Below are 17,603 nucleotides of genomic sequence, written 5' to 3'. Positions count from 1 at the left end.
TGGCAACAGGAAGCCCTGGATCTAGGGTAGGATGGGGGCTGCCTGATGGAGCACAGGCCGATTGCAGGCTCAAAGTGGGAAGGGCAGCAGGATGTTTCCCATTCAAGGCTGTTAGTATAAAATGAAAATATGACTGGCTTGCATCAAAGCAGAAGCACATAATTACAGCCTAATATGATTGAAAAGGATAACTCAGAATTTAGAATAAAATATAAAGAAATGCAAACATTCAGGTGTGTCTAGATATCTCCCTCCCTCACTCATCCAGTATTGTCCTGTTCCCCATCACTTTCTAATCTAACTCTAATTTTTTCCTTCAACTCGAGTAGAATGCACTTTCCTAAATCATTCAGAGCATATCTTGGCATGTTCAAGGGCCAGCCTCCTGTTTGCCTCCAGGCCCCCGTGGGCAGCTTCCATTTAGCTTTTAGGCTTCATGCTGGCAGGAGACATGTGACTGCCTCAGAGCTTCCATTGGCAGAGGATGTGTTCCAACAGGACACCTCGTGAGTAATAAAAGCATCAGAGCAACAGCCTAAGTGGCACAGGGAGGAATGCACTGGAGAGGGGGTGGGGGAGATGCTGCGGTACAAGCATGTCATTAACGACTAAAACGATGACAAACCACCAGGAAGGAAACGATAGAGACTTGGGGAAAGAAGAAAGGGAAGGTTAGGCGAGGCAGGACCTCGGCCAGGTGATCCGGTTTAACACCATCAGTGATGAGTCATGTTGATTACATGTCCCCGGATGTGATGTGATATGATGAGGAGGGCACTTCACCTCTGCAGTCTTCTTCCCGAAATCCATAGCCCCAGTTTAACCATGAGGAAACCACCAGGCAAACCCAAATTGAGAGACAGTCTACAAAATCCTCGACCAGTACTCCTCCAAACTGTTAGGGGCATTAAAAAACCAAGATCATGAGAAGCTGTCACAGACCAGAAAAGACTAAGAAGACATGACGGCTGAATGTAATGAGGTATCCTGGATGGGATCCTGGAACAGAAAAAGGGTATTAGTGGAAAATCTAGTGAAATCAAATAACGTGGAGTTTAGTTCAGTAGTAACACACCAATATTGTTTGCTTAGTTGGGATGAATACACCATGGCAATGTAAGACGTTAACAATAGGGGGTGCTGGGTGAGGGGTATATGGGAACTCTGTACTACCTTTGCAACTTTTCTGTACAGTGTTTGTTTGGTTTGGTTTGGTTTGGTTTGGTTTTTTAAGGTAATGCGGGGATTGTGGGGGTGGGGTGGGTAGGGCAGGAGGATCTGGCTTTCTGGTTGGAAGGAGAGGGAAGTTTTGAAAGGAAGAAGTCCTAGGGAATCTGAAGTAGGACCAGTGAGGCTGCGGGTCTTGAATGAAATAGGCATCCCTGCCCCAGCAGCCCTGAGGAAGCGGCTTCCTACAAATAAGGTTAGCAAGGTTTCCCTTACCTGTGGATGGCAGAGAGAGATCTAGAGCTGAACTTCTCCAACTCCAACAGGCACACGAATCACTCAGGGAAATCCTGTTAAAATGCAGATTCTGACTCAGCCCTTCTGGGTGAGGCTGAGATTCTGCTTTTCTAACTGGCTCCCAGGTGATGCTTGATACTGTTGGTCCCAGGACCACACTTTGAGTTGCAAGAGGCTGGAGAGACGGACGTCACCGCTCGCCTGGGAGGAGGGAAAGAGATGCTGAAAGGGAAGCTGCAACCTGAAGGCACGATTCCCAACCTCCGCAGGGCCTGAGGAGTGGGGCGGGCTCGCGCGGTGGCCCAGTGAGCAGGGGCAGAGCGCAGACTGCAGAGTCAGGAAGCAGGTCCAGTTCTGATTGCCTGCAAAGTGCCGCACGGGGCGGTGCCTTCGTCCCCAGCCTCGCGCCCCCATCTGTACAAAGGGCATCCTAACTCCCAGTGCCTGTGTCTCTAGATTGTTCTGGGGATTGAATGTGAGGGTCTCGGCACACAGAGCAAGTCCTTGTTGAAATGACTGAGGCCCTCCAAAAGAGCTTCAGATGACTTACAAAGATTGTGTTTCCCTGTTTGTTTGTTTGTTTGCGGTACGCGGGCCTCTCACTGCTGTGGCCTCTCCCGTTGCGGAGCACAGGCTCTGGATGCGCAGGCTCAGCGGCCACGGCTCACGGGCCCAGCCGCTCCGCGGCATGTGGGATCTTCCCGGACCGGGGCACAAACCTGTGTCCCCTGCATCAGCAGGCAGACTCTCAACCACTGTGCCACCAGGGAAGCCCTCCCTGTTTTTTTTTTTTTTTTTAACGTGTCTGTACCCTCATGAAGCCACTTTTGCTTTATTTATTCAATCATTCAGTCATTCAACAGATATGCATCGAAAGCCCACCATGTGCTTCCAAAGAATTTGCTGTCTGAACTCTCCAGTCTCGTGGAATACAGATTTAGAGGTTAGAGCTGAAGAAAAGGGAAAGGCCAGCTGGATCTCGCCTCTACTTGCCAAGTCCTCCTTTGTCTTTCTCCATCTGCTATGCTCCCTCCCTCTGACCTCCCTCCCTGGCTGGGTCCACAGAAGAGAGAAAACTGCACCCATGGGCCACCTCCAGGGACCTTCCTGCTGGTGAAGGTGTGCCCGTCCCCCCCACCCCGTCCCGCCACCCTTCTCCCTGGCGTTTACCTCCCCTTTCTCTGGCTATAGGGCTTTGGCCGAAACCACTGTCCTCTTAGGGACCAGGGCTATGGAATTCCTGCTCATCCTCAAATTTAACGTGTACAAACACATTTATATGCACAGTCACAGGAGTTTCAAAATCAAATCAAGGTGGTTTCCTCACAGCAGATAACAAGAAAAAGAAAGAAATCAAGGCTATTGACTTCTGCTGTGTCACAGACACTTTGGAAATCTGCATCACCACCCAGAAAAACACACTTAAGCACAGCTGCAGGGGTTTCTAGGCACTGGGTTAAGAATGCCAGGTCTAGAGGCTCCTGTAAGCTTAGGGATACAGGGAGAACACAGCCAGACAACAGGCTAAGGTGGTGGGTATGATGAAAGCCCCTAGTTTTCAGTGTCATCACATGGTCTGTATGCCCTCAAGTCCCCAGCTCCATCGGTGGTCACCCTCAGCCACACTTCACACCATCCCACAGGTCAGGGTGAAGACTTGCCCAGCGGTCCATCCTGTCAGCTGCTTCTCCTGGGACCTTCAGGAATCTCAGTGCATTGTCCCATTGGTGTGGAAACCCTGGGCCACTTCTTTCTGACCTGTGGCTGATTCCACTCTCACTGCCCTCCAGCATTATTCTTGGTCTTCCTCCTCTTGGGCTCAGGCTAGCACAAAAAAATAATGCACCTTTTTTCCCAGCACAGAAGTCCACGGACCTTTACTCAGAACCCAAAGAGATTAGAAGGAAATAAACAAGAAGATCCAAATGCATAAAAATAGTCCATCATCCCCAGGACATCTCCTTGACTCCAGACCTTGGCCACAAGCTGGTGGCCCTAGGTCTTGGTTTCTGCCCTCCCATCTCCTTATCGCTGTCTCAAGGACTTTCCTTCTTTGCTTGCAGGATCTTAGCTCCCCCACCAGGGACTGAACCCAGGCCCCAGGCAGTGAAAGTGCCAAGTCCTAACCACTGGACCGCCAGGGAATTCCATCAAGGACCTTCCTTCCTAAATGATCCCTTTACTGCTTTTTTCCTCAGGCTCCCTCTCACTCATCGCTCTATCACTGTCTTCCTCAGGGGCTGTATATGAGGAAGATGTGACTACCCCCAGGAACAGAGAAGAAAATGCTAGTTTTTCTACCAATATCCATGATCCCTTTCTTTCTTTAGCACACCTGAGTTTTATAGCCGGCACGCAGTCACACAGCTGAAGATGATACTTCCCAACATCCTTCCAGCTAAGGTGAGTCCGTGCAACTGAATTCTGACTGATGGCTATGAAGAGGTCAGCTGTAGGCCACTTTTAAGTTATGAGCTTAAAATAAATGGGTATGTGCTCCTCTTATTCTTTCCTTCTTCCCACTGACTGGGAGGCAGACATGATGGCAGGAGCTAGAGCAGCCAATTTGAGCCCACTCATGGGAGCCACCATGGGCCTCAAACAGTGACTGATACACAGTAGGTGCACAACAAAGAATTTTTGGAGGGACTTCACTCATTTACGCTTCACAAAAACCCTATGAAGTAGAATTACTGTGTCATTAACTATTATCATCCCAACTTTACAGATGAGGAACCTGAGACACAGAGAGATTTGAGTAACTTCTGTAAGGTCACAAAGGGTAGGATTTGAGCCCAGGCAACCTGGTTCCAGAGTCTGCTCTTAATTGTGTTAGCATATAGACTGTTACATGAGGGAGAATAAACATCTATCACATTTAGCCTCTGTATTTGGGGGCCTCTTTGTTATAGCAGTTTAGATATCCCTTAATATACCCTCTGTGACATCCCAGAGGTGACTGTGTGTCTCCCCATTGCCTAAGGTCCAAGAATGAGCCACTTGAAGGCCAGTTGCCAAGGAGGCAGACTCCTAGGAGGCAGCTGAGGACAGCTCTCTAGGGGCTGAAGACTCCAAATTGAGTCCCCTCCATTTTACTCCAGGCTCCATACTATTAAAAATCAGCGAAGTCCCCATCCTGCTTGGGTCAGCAGCTCCTGAAGCACCCACACGTGCTCACTAACCCTCCCTTTCCTCCAACTTATCATCTCAAAGACATGGGCACACTCACACTCTACACCCCAATGAGGACACAACCCCTGAACCCTCCCCAAAGGGTAATGTTTTGTCTGTTATTTAAATCAACCAACATTTCAACAGTTTTGCAGTTTACAGTTTACAAGGTACAACCACAGAATCTAAGCATGGAAAGGTATCCAGGATCTATTATTAAGTGAAAAAAAAGTAAGTTTCAGAACAATATGCATGTTCTTTTCTTATTTCTACATACATATGCACACATCTATATGTTTGTGAAAATGCAACCCCCTCTCTGGAAATAGTGGCTACTCATGACCATTCTGGAATAGAGCAGGTCTGAGTGTCACCCCCATTTTACAGATGAAGAAACTGGCTTTAGACAGGTCAAGGCCCCAACCATAAGGCTAGCATGGGTGAGACCCCTGTCCCGCACCTCAAAGCCCTGCTCTTTCCATCAGACCTGTCTCCTGTCTTTCTAGGTCAATGTCTAGGTTATTGTCCCCACAGTTCACCCAGCTCACTACTCCCTACCCCAACCCCAGCATCTGCCCTAGAATGAAACCAGAGACAGGCGGTCTCGGGGGGAGCTTTTCTGGGAGGGCCTCACTGCCTTCTTATGACCAATAACACTAGTCTCGGGCAGTGGAACTCACCCAGTGACAAAGGAATCCCAATTGCCTGGAGAACATGATAAAAATGCACCCCGAACCAAACTCCTGATCCAGGCTCAGCCTCCTGTGGGTTTTTTTTTTTTATAACAAGTTCTCCCCAACCCCTGGCAGGTGAACTTAACCCACAGCCACTTTGTTAATATTGGAAAGTGACGCTAGGTAAGCCCCTTCGTGTGAAGGGTAAGGCCATGGCTGTTTTCCCCTTTGTTTTCCCACAGAGATCAGTTACATTTCTTTGGTGGGAGAGGTGGGCTGGGAAGAAAATGTGGGAACAGTGTGGAAACCTTGGGGCACTGCAAGAGAGATGGCCTCATATGCCCACAAGGAGGAAAAATCTCTGAAGGAGGGTCCCCCTGAACTTATTAACATCTTACATCTAGTGCTGAAGTTCTTGAATAATAACCGGCATTTGTACTGAAATGTGCCTTTTACAAAGCTCTTTTGGGGAACATTAGGCTCACCTGACCCTCAGTGCAGCCCTCTGAGGCAGGGATTACTGTCCCTAACTCACAGATGGAGAAACTGAGGCTCAGAGAGTTGAAGTGACTTAAAGTCCTACAGCTAGGAAGTTACAGGCTTAAAACCAGGATGTCTGATCCCTAATGACAGACATGATTTCCTCAGCTGTAAGCCATTGTGTGTATGTGGGGGGGCGTGTATGGGAAGCTGGGGATTCTGTTCTTCTCACAGACTAGTGCACATAAGAATCCAGGAAGGGGGCTCCCACACCCCAGGGAAGATTCTCAGGCCTGGTTCCCAGGGATTCCATTTCAGTGGCTCTGGAGTACAGCCCTGAAATCTGCATTTTCTCAAGCTCAGATTGGCATACAGCTGGGCATATCAGCCACGGCTCCCCTGCTGCCTTCTCCCAGACCTATGGAGAAGGGGACACGAGGTGTCCTGGCTCAAAGTTTAGTGACTCTAAGGCCCCCCAAATGTCCACACTGGAGAGAGGAGGAAGCACCGTGCCCCCTCACAGGAAACTACTGAAGATCCCAAGAGAGAAAGGATAGGAATGGAAAAGAGCAGAAGGCCCACCACCACTTTCCCCATCTAAGGCCTGGGTTTAAGGAGTCTCATCTTCCTGGACTACTTAGAGTAACTGGAAATTCCCAATAGTTGTGGTTTACTTTGATCTGTGTCCAGATGACCAGGAGGGACCTGGATCAGAGCTCTGGGAGACCTATACACAATCACAGAGCATCACCTCAAATGAAAGGTTGTCACCAGATCTCATTACAGGGGGACCTTCGAAGTCCTGTACCCCTCCTTCTGTCACACACACACACACACACACACACACACACACACACACACACTGCCCCCCTCTCTTCTCTAAGGACAGTGCCAAAATCAAGGGCAAAGACCCAGAGTGACCTTTACGGACTGCCTCGTCCCACAGCTGACCAAGGTTCCTGCCCACCCTGACCTTGCTTCTCCTAGTTGTCCAGGGCTAGAGAATGTCCTGCAGTGGGGTGGGAGCAGATCCCAGGAGTGGGGCTCTGGTGAGTGTAGCTGTACCAGGGTCAGGGGCTCAGAGTCAACAGGAGATGGTGGCAGCCTGGGTCAGCAAGAGGAAGTACTTTGGGGAGTCAGTGTGTGTCAAGCATGAGAGGGGCCTCATGGGGGTTCTCTACCAGGGAATGGCTGGCTGTCACCTGGAAAGTCAGGGATCTTGGCTCTTGTAGAAGTGCCAGACAGCACTGTCACCACCTCTCACCACTTTTTAGATAGTCTCTGAGTGGACTGACCTGTTGGCACTCACCCTTCCCCTGACATTTCCATCTGTAGATTACTACCTAGAAAATACAGCCTGTCCTGTCAGGCTTGACAATCATACTGTGGAGGAAGAAATTTATAACTTGCCAGACACCGTATCAGTTGGGCAGGGAGGCAGCTGGCCCAGCAGCAGAAGGGAAAGGGCATAGAACTAGCGGTAGTGGTGGAACTCAGTAGCACTGAGTCATTTCTTCCCTGTGCAAACCCATAAAGACCAGAGAAGCCTCTTCTTCCCGTTTGGGCAAGGGACCTCCTTCCTGAAGGCAGAGGGATGGCTAAGATGACCACCGGCAGATCAGATCAGGATCAGAGAAAAACAGATCCTGCTTTATGCCTGAGTTTTGCAGCCCTGCAGGGCGGCAGCCTGCAGCAGTACCGAACTATGGACAGCAGAGGGAGCCCTTGCCTAACCTTTCCCGCGCGGAGGAGGTTACAAGGACCTGAGCTTTGCGAGCCGAAGGGTTCTGGTAATTTGCTTCCGAAGTCTGGGCGACTGCAGAGCAGCGCATGGCTGGAGTAGGAATAGGGATGACTAGGGGCTCATAACTTCGCTTTAAGGCACTCACCCAGAAATGGTGGCCTCTTGCGATGCCCCAAGGAGGACCCTTTTTATGCCCCGCGCCAGCAGAGACATGGGCTTGCGCCTTTCTCAGCCCCACTCCATATCCGATCCCTGAAAGAGCGTCCCCTGCATCTGAGGTTTCCAAGGAGGTGCCCCCCCGCCCCCCCGCCACCAGCTGCACCCCTGCTCTTCCTTGCTGTGGCCCCCTCCTAATGTCTCAGTGCCAGAAAGTGGAGGTGTAGCGTGCTCACGTAAGGACTTGTGGTGTGAGAGTGGGACTACCTCCGGGTGGGCTTTGGGGTTCCAGGTGGGTTAGGGGGGAAAGAGGTGGCTGAAAGGTGCATGCAGCCCTTGAGCGCCTCCATAAATGCCACTAGGTGGCGCTCGAAGCCCGCATCTCAGAGAAGCGCAGGCTTTTTGAAGACCCTGGCTCAAGTGCAGGGGATTTGGCTTGAAGACCTACGGAGGGCTGCAGGAAGGAGCCAGCTGAGTTCAGGGATCCTCCTCACTGCAAAAGAGGGACGGACTTGGTATTTGGGAGCTATGGAGCAGCCATGGTTTCCAGGAGGCTTGGAAAGGGTGAGGAGAAGAGGGGGGCCGAAGGCATGGCACATATTGCGAGGGATAAAAGATGAATCCCCCAGACCTTCCCCAGGAGCTGGAGAGGGGTTGGAGGATCCTCCATCTTTTAATCTGTCGTCGGATTAAAACCTAGAAAACCTCTAGATTTATAGGTTTTGTTCTGAGGCCACTGGGAGAAGAATTCGGGGTCTCAGAATCCGAATTTGGCCTGGGAATTTAAAAATCCAAGATCATGCCCGCGTCTGTCCATCTGTCTGTTTTTCTCCCAGAATTTGTGGGTCTGTGTATCCCCTCCTGCTTTGGGCCTTCCATACCCCACCCCGTGCAACCGGAAGGCGGGGGGCGGAGCGGGGGAGAAATCTCCGGATCTTTGGCCTCTCTTTCTTTGCTCTTCCTTCAGACACCCTCAAAAGCTTCCGCTGACTCTGGGAAAAGTGCCCCAAGCTTTGAAGAACTGCCCTCACCCCCCTCAGAGTCCAGGACAGAAGGGGAAGGGGCTCTAAACGCATCTGACTCCGACACATTCCCTGGGTCAGAATTTGTCTCTCCAGGACACCCCGGAGTCAGGTGCCCTTCCTCTGCTTGAGGCCTTCCCTGAACTGATCCATCGGGCCCCAGTTTAGCTTCTCGCCAAGGCCTGCAAATTACTGAGACTGTGATGCCCCAAACTTGTGCGATCCTCCCTCAGCACCATCCCCGTATTCGCAGGCTTGACCCAGAGGTCTCATTCCGTCCCGGCTCTCGCCCTCCGCGTTCAATCAGGAGCCCGTCTGGAGGGAAGGGAAGACCTGAAGAGGCCGAGGGCACCTGCTGCCAGCAGTGCAAGCGTTAATCCCACCCAGCCGTCCAGAGATCGAGATCCGATGAGGGGCGATAGAAACTGTCACGCTCTGGCAGCCTCAGGAAGTGCGGAACGCGGTCTGGCCCGGCGGACTGGAACTCCTAGGTGAGACCCAGACCCACCGGCTTCCTCCCCTAAAGTACGGGGTGGAAGGGAGAGGTTGCGTTCTCGTTATGGGGACATAGAAATCTGGGTTCAGAGACTGAAGGAAGCCGGGACTGGGACCCGGTGAGGTGGTGCTTCCCCTGCAGTCCACGCTTACCCGCCTAGCTCCAGAGGCCTTAACAACGTCCCCAGAGGTTGCCAACCTCCTGGAATGGGGTAGGTGGGCTTGAAAGGACGCTGAATCTCCCTTTGGGCCTGCACCCTCAACAATCCGGGCCCTCGCTCCCTGTCCCTAGAAGTGCCAGTGCGGCGGGAGCTCCAAGGTCAGCGCGCTGGGACACGGGAAAGTGAGGGCCTGCCGAGTGGGTGGCCTGGGGCAAAATGAATCCAGGGTCTGGGAGAAATTGGGAGAAGTGGAGGTTTGGATGACCGCTGCCCCAAGGTGCCCCTTTTCGAAGCTTCAGCACCACATGCAGCCAGGCCTCGGCGGGGGTGGGGGGAATAGAGCCCGCCCCTGAGAGTCCCCTCCCCCTCCCCGAGGCCGGAGGTATTACTGCTGCTTGATCAGACCTCATTTCCTGCAAAAATGGAAACATATCCAGGGTCCTTAATAAAGTGAATGACGAGGCTTCGGCTGTAATTGGGCTTCCGGTTGGTGGCTATTTCCTTAAACTGACAGTGGAAAAAATGTAAACCCACAGCGCCCAAATATAATTATATGATTGTCAGAAAGAGGTGCAGGCTGGTTTCGCCCAGACCCGGAGGCAATCACATGAGAAATGGGCACAAACGCTTACCCAGACCAAGGGACCCAGGAACCCGGGACCTCCACACCGACCCCACATCCAAGCGGGCGCCTCAGCAAGCTTTGGCCTCTCCTCCCATCCTGAGACCCGTTCTGCGGCTGCCATAGGAAAACGCAGGGCCTTTATACGCTGGGGCGTGGGTGGGTCTTTTCCTTCTGAGAGGAGGAGGGTCCTCCAGTTCGGGGGTGGGGAGCGACCTGGCTGAGAGTCCCCAGACCGGTGCCCCGGACCGCGTACGCCGGCTGCGTATTTATATGCATAATCCGATTTTCTCCATGACTATTTAGTTAAACTCTTTAACAACAGCTACATAATTAGAATTTGGATTCCCATTAATTTTTCCTGGGCCTCGAACCATTTGCAGCTCACACTGGTAATTAATGCGATACATCACTAACTTTACCCAGCGCCGGCCAGCCGGGCTCAGATCGCTCGGCCCGCGCCTGGCGCCCCTGTGCGGGTCCCTGACACCGGACCCGGCTTTCCGAGTGGGGGCCGTTTCCCTCCCTCCAAAGCCAAATGCCTCGGTCCGCGCAACCAAAGCCTTCTTTGCAGGAAATTTCACAATTAAAAATATTTATCGGGAGCAGATTTACGTTTCTGGGTTTCCAGTCTCGGGGCGTCTGGGTAGGCTATTAAGAGTAATTAGCATCTTTTGCGCGTGCAGATTTACTTCGCTCATTGCCACATCACTCATCCCTAAAAGCCAGCGCAGGCGAAAACAGGCGCCGCCGCCAAAGCCGCTGCCAGAGCTACCGCCCCCGTCTGGGTCTGACTAGGGCTCCCCCGGCCCTGAGCCCCCGTACGCTGCCCGCTCCTAGTTAATCTGGCCGAACTGCTTGCTCCAGGCCCAGGAGGCTGCACGCCAAGCGAAAAGGCTCCCACCCTGGAGACGACTGACGCAAGGCCGACCTCAGGCGGCGGGGGAGAAGGCCCAAGCCAGGCTCTCCCCGCTGCCGGAGCCCACGGTCTGGACCCGAGGCTTCGCTACAGTGCACTTGTGTGCGCAAGCGAGTAGGCGTGTCTGTATATGCAAGATCTCGTGCGCGCGAGTGCACGTGCATGTGGTTGTTTGTGCGCGTTCCTGAAAATGCACGAGGCGCTCGTGGAAAACGAGCTCCTCTGCCCCCACATCCAACAATCCCTTCCCAGGACCGCAGCTCAAATGCCAGTCCTAGGCCACTCAGCTAGGGCACTGAGGTTCAGAGGGGAACTCGGACCCCTACCTTGCCTTGATTTCCTTTCTACAGAGTTGGCCCCAGCAAGCCAGAGGGCCTGGAACGCGCAGCGCAGGGCGAGAGGGAAACTGGGAGGCCTGATGCCCGCTCACGTCGGAGCGCAGGTTGCCTGGTGCTGGTGAGAGGCCGCTAGAGAAAGGGCAGGCAGAGCAGGGAGTCACTGAACAGCGGCTGGCAGGACCGCTGGGGGCGGCCGGAGAGGTTGGGACCAGGTGGGAATGGGGTGGGGGTGGGGGTGGGGGTGGAGGGAATGGGAGTCGGGGGGCGGGCCAAGGTGCAGAGTGGTGGTGGGAGAACCAGGGCTAGCAAGCGCTGCGGTGGCTCCGAGCTCCGGGCGAGGCACCCACTCCGGGTTGGTTATTAAAGCGCTGGGAAGTCCTGGAGCCGCCCAACTTTCTTCTCTTTAATGAGCCTAGAAGAAGAGGCTGCCCTGAAGGGGTTTGTTCATTAAAGATGTAGCTGGAGGAATATTGTCTCATTAATTATCTGGTTTTAATTACACTCCTACCCTTTGAATCCAGAGATGGGAAAAGTTGATTCAGTGGCACCGCCCCCTTTAGCTTAAAGAGTCGGGCGGGGCAAGGGGACCAGGAGGGGGCGGTGAGGACTGCGTGTGCCCGGGAAGATGTGAGCAGGCCTTTGGGGTGTATCCGGCTGCGAATCCCCATGCGAGAGGGTTCTAAGCCTGGGGGTGTGTGTGGATGTGGCCTGCGTGTAGGTCTGAAAATGTGCGTGTGTCTGAGTGTGTGTGACCACGTGCGCCTGAAAGGCCGCGTGGACGTGACTTGGGTGTCTATGTGTGCTCCCCGCCTGTGTGGGGTTCTGTGCGTCTGGGTGTGCTTGTGGGTAGCTGAGTGTGTCTATGAACAGGCCCGAGTGGGGGTCTAAGTGAACAGGAGTGTGACTGCTGCGTAGCGGTGTCTGCATGTGTCTAAGAGGGTGGCTTCCTGCCCATCAGCTCAAGTGACAGTGGCTGACCGTGTCTCTGGATCTCTGCTGTGCCTGTATGTGGCCCCATGTGTATGTGTTGAGGGGGGATGCTTCATGGCTAGAGCCTCCCAGGAGCCAGGACCTTCTAAGGATATAGCTTGGTTTTCCAGGGTCCCCAGAGCTGGGGTACCATCCAGAAACCCCAGTCCTTCTGGAAGGGGAGTTATTTAAAGGGGTGCTCGTTCCTGCCTCACGTCCCTTGTCAGGCCAGCTCGGCGCTAAAGCGGGGGCCGTTTTCCCTTTAAATTGCGGACACTTTGACAGGGGACATTAAGGACCCGGCTGCTCAGGCTGAGCAGATCATAAAACCGGACAGGCAATTTCTGCTCCCGCCAAATAGCCGGGCAAACTCGTTCTGCATCTTTGGTTTTAATGCACTAAACTGGCAGCTAAGCAGGGAGTGAGCAAAGAGGGGGTAGGGAGCCCCCAACATACACGGGCGCACACACCAGCACATGAACACGTGCAAACACCCCTTCACACCCTCTCATGACCCACGCCCCACCCCGACCCCCCCACCGGTGGAATTATCAACTAGAATTTGATTAATATGCAAATCGCAGGCAAACAGCTCCATATAATTCTTTCAGTGGAGAGTAATTAATCACCAGTTAAAGCAAATTAATACATATATCAATTTTGTCAGAAACATGCTTAGTTCAATCGCCCGTAAAATTGAAGTTTGAAGTATTAAGAGGCTCTGCAGAAACGCCAGGACTAAAACTTTCAAATTGATCCTATTTAGTAATCAATCAGGCTCTCCCCTCAGGTTAATCTGCCTAATTTTTCATCTCAAATCATACACTTTACTGACACGCCATCTAGCAAACAGTCGATAAAAAGTTAACAAAAATGATAACGACTCCAGCCAGAGCCGTGGTGCAGGGTGGGTGGGTGACGGTCAGCTTTGATTGCATTTCGGGGGCGGTTGGGGACTGGGTTTTTTCCTGGGCCAAAGGCCAGGAGCTCCCCCGGACAGCCTCAGCCTCCCTGCCCGCCACCCTTGTCTGCAATTTGCTACCCTCTACCACTTTTGGATTCCTCTCAGAACGTCAGAACATTGGCAGCATTTTCCCCAAAGTCGCCTAAACCAGCTAGCTCCCTCTCCACGCCTGTGGTTGCACAGAATGTCTGGAAGCACGTGTGTGTGCTTGTGGTAATTGTGGGCTGTGCCTCTGTCACTGTGTATTGTGTGTATAACAGTGGGTATGGTGTAACCATTTAACAGCAAAGGTTTATCTGTTTAACTGTTGTGTGTGCTACTGGTTACCTATATTTCCATGGGTGTGCTGTGTCATATGTGTCCGCGCTGTTTCTGGGCATTCTGTATGTCTGCATCACTGTGTATGTGTTTGGGGTTTCTGTATTGTGAGTCTGTGCAACTCAATGCCTGCCCTTTGTGTTTGCATTGTTTCTACGATGTCTGTGTGATACTGTGTGTCTGTATTGTGTGTGCCCTGGATTGGCTGTGGCAGTATCCCTCATCTACATGTGGGCATGTGGTCCCAGGGTGTCCTCAGGCAACCAGATCAATATTCCCCATCACAGACATCAGGAGAGAAGGAACAGTCCCTATGGAGTAGGCACTTCACTGTGAGCAACCTCTGAGACATGGGAGGGGGTCACTTCTTCTCTACCCTACCCTCCCTCCTAGCCTCTGTGTTGGGGGTTGTTGGGGAGATGGGTAAGGAAGGGGAGGGAAGGCCTCTCTAGAGGAGACTCCCAGCCCTAGATCCCTCTCCACAGAGCCCTGGACCCATTGCTTCTGACTTGAGCCCTTGAATTTTGAACCCAGTTGGGTGTAGGAATATACCCATGTATTCAGATGATACAACCACACCCAGATGTGGTGACAACTCATCTCATCTCTATCTACACATGCTCGTAACTAAACCAACACAGGTCCCAGGATACTCACAGGTAACTACTCTTCCTTCCCTACTGCATCCACACTCACTCACAAACAACTAGCCACATCCAGCTCTCCATAGGGAAGCCTGCACATGTCCACATGCACACACCAATGCACAGCAATCCCTGCACACACTCGCACATACACACACCAGATTCCAAAGCAGGTGGGACTCATTCACTCCCAACACTGCCGGCAGCATCACCCACCCACCATCCACCATGCACACCTTTGCACATTGCCATTTGTACCCTCCCCATTTGGAGGAGGGTGGAGCCCCTGCAGGGAGGAGTAACTTAGCTGGGGGAAGCTGGGACTTCTAGGGCAACGTGGGACTGGTACAGCCAAAGGTAGGTCTGCAAATTACACTAAGGTTCAGCCTGGGGACCAACCTGAGTAAGAGAGGGCAGGCTGCATCCTAGCCATTACCCAACAGCAAACAGAGGACAACCCCCCACCCTTCAAAAGCAGCAGAGTCTGTGTCTATATAGTGTTTATTCACTGCCTCAACTGCCTTCAGAGTAGACTTAGGCTCAGGCTGAAGTTCTCCATCCCACTTTCTGCTCACTCCTCTCATAAGCCCCCCTCCCTTCCCATCATGTGCTCCACTCCACCCCCCACCATAAGTGTAAATCTGAGAATTTGAGTAGCCAGCTTGGTCAAGCTGTTTGGAGCTAGGATTCTGGTTGTCTGTAGTTTCATTTCCACATCAATGTTCATTCTCTCGGTTATCTTCTCACACCCACTCCCTGCATACATCACACACCCCGGGGGGCATCACTCACCCGCTGGTCACACCCACCCCAGTGACACCTTTACTTCTTTTCTGTCCATTGCACAAACTTAGTCACACCTAGTTTGCAACAATCAGTTACACAAACACAGCAGCACACACTCAGTCACCCCCAGTTGCACATGCTCCGTTTCATCAATCAGCTGCACATGTCCAGTCTCTCAGTTGCACACACTTTCCTGACACACTCAGTTGATGCTGGAGAACCTGCCCCCCCCCACACACACACCCTCAGCCCCAAGATCTCTCCCTGGACTGGCACCTGTTAGGTGGAGACAAGGTAGCTTGCTGATGGCAGCCTGGATCTGGAAATGCAGAGGTGGGGCCCCAGGAAAACTCAGGGTGGGAATTCTCCATCCCGAGTATTACTCCCCCCTCATACACATGCACCAGGCCCAGGACCACCACCTGCCTTTGCTCTAGTCCCAGGAGCCTCATCTGTGGGAAACACAGCCTGTGGACCCATCCGGGATCAGGCTCCCAGCTCCCCCAGGCCTGCTAACCTCTGCCCAAGACCTCATCCGTGCACATGCACAGTCTAGGGAGGCACGCATTTTGCACACAAACCAACCATCCACAGTTCTACAGCCCAACCATCACTACCCAGCACACCCACAGTTCTAACCTGGACTCACACCACCCACAGCCAGCCAGGGGACTCTCCACTTTACCACAGTGGCTTCCAACCTGCTGACCCTCGTGACCCCAGTTTGCTCAGGTTCCAGGTCCCCTCTCCCTCATCTTGCAGTCCCTGCCCCTGTCCATTCTGGGTCCCTTATCTAGTCACTCCCCCTACACCTCATGCTCCCTTAAGCCCCTTCCCAGGTTTGTGTGTGTGTTGGAGGAACATCCGTATTCTCGGCACAAACGGCTTTCTGGGCCTCGAGAAAGAGGGGCTGGTTGTTGGAGTAGGGAGCAAAGTCAAGGTACCCTGGGTTCCAACGGCAGGAGACATGCAGGGCGATGTGAGTGGACTTCCCTGGACCTGGAGGCTCCGAAGGGTGGGGAGGAGGGGGTCCCCGCGGCGACTGGCAGGGGCGGAGGGAGGGGAGGCACGCGGCCCCAGCCCGTCCCTTTCAGGGGGGACTCATGCATCAAACTTCAATTTTCCGGACGATTGAATTAGTGATTTTTTTTCTTCTGAACTAAAATACACTTAAGTCTTTGGGATTAATTACCACGTTCTGGTCCCTCAGACTGGAGTATTACTTATCGGAGCTGCGTCTGACACCGGCCCGACACCTCGTAAAATAAGGAACTGCGCCTCCTGGCCTCACCCGGCGCCGCCCGCAGGATCCCGGGTCGGAGAAGGCGGAGCAGGGAAAGCCGAGCCAGCCGGATCGCCGGGCCAGGCACAGCCCGTCCGCGCCCCGCGGCGTCCCGGGCCGGGAGAGCAGAACCCGCCCGCGTCCTGGGACTTGGCAAGCAGGGCCGAGGCCCCGGATCCAACCGGGAAGTAAGAAGCAGAGCCGGGCCGCTTCTCTTGGGCAGCCGGGAACCGAAAGCGGGTCTGCAGAGAGGCCAGAGTCCTGAGCACGCAGGCCTGAGACGGCCCCAGGCTATAAAGTAACTCCGGTCACAGGGCTGGTGGCCCGGAGGGTCCCAAACCTTAACGAACTTCGCCCCGAGAATGGGCGCAGGGCCCACAGCCCCTCACACGATCCAAGCCACACTTGTACGTACACTCACACTCGGAGAATAAACACGTAATGCACACGCCCGGCTCCCACGGAGCTCCCATATGCAGTGCACGCACCACGCACAGCCGCACCCGAGGCAGGCCCGGCCGGCGCCTGTTAGGAGACCAGGGCCTGCACTTGGATTCGAGGCCCTCTCCCATCACAGGTCCCCGCTGAAGCACCCGAAGCGTGGCCAAGGCCATCCCAGCGCCCTGGGCGGCGTGCGGGAAGCTGCTCTCAGCAGAGCCGGGATTGCCTGGGAGAGGGTGGGCTAGAGCCCAGGCCTCCCTGGATCCCTAGCTCCTCGCTCCCATCTCCAGACAAGCCCTTCAGCCCTTGCCCTCGGTCGTCGCCGCCTCCCTGCGCGATGGGGTCAGGAAACTAGCCTTGCGCCGCGCTGCCCGCTCGGACCGAGTCGGGATGCCACGGCCACACGCGCTGTCGGCCGGGTTCCGGAAGCCCACCGGCAGCCTGGCGGAGGCATCGAATCCAGCATAGACGAGAAGACTGCGGGGCGGCTGGAATCCGCTTCCCAAAAGGTGTGGGACCCAGCGCGGCGCGCTCTCTCCAGGGCTCCTTGGGGTCAAGCCCTGGGCTCCGCGTTCGCCTCTCTCCCCTTCCCTCCGACGACCGTGCGGTCCCTCCTTCCGCCCGCCCTCGTTCTGGCCTATAGAAATAACGAATTCCTCCTCATCTTTCAAGGCCTGGGTCCAAAGCCACCTCCTCCCTGAAGCCCCCACTACCCGGGGCCCTGAGTCGGTTCTCCGAGCTCTGCAAAGGGCACTTCTCTGCCCCTCGGCCCAGGTCTCCTATCTGCGCTGGGGTGCGGCGGGTCTCGTCTGCTAGACTGGGAGCTCCTTGAGGGTAGGAACTGGATCTGATTCGTTTCCATTTCCCCAGCCCCCAGCGTGGCCTGGCACAGAAAAGAGGCACAACAAACATTTGTTGAATTGAATGGATTTTCCCCTTTATTTTATTAATCC

The sequence above is a fragment of the Kogia breviceps genome, chromosome 2 (genome assembly GCF_026419965.1).
Source record: "Kogia breviceps isolate mKogBre1 chromosome 2, mKogBre1 haplotype 1, whole genome shotgun sequence".
Classification (NCBI taxonomy): Eukaryota; Metazoa; Chordata; class Mammalia; order Artiodactyla; family Physeteridae; genus Kogia; species Kogia breviceps.
The sequence above is the reverse complement of the archived record's forward strand: the minus strand, read 5'-3'. Positions refer to the sequence as shown.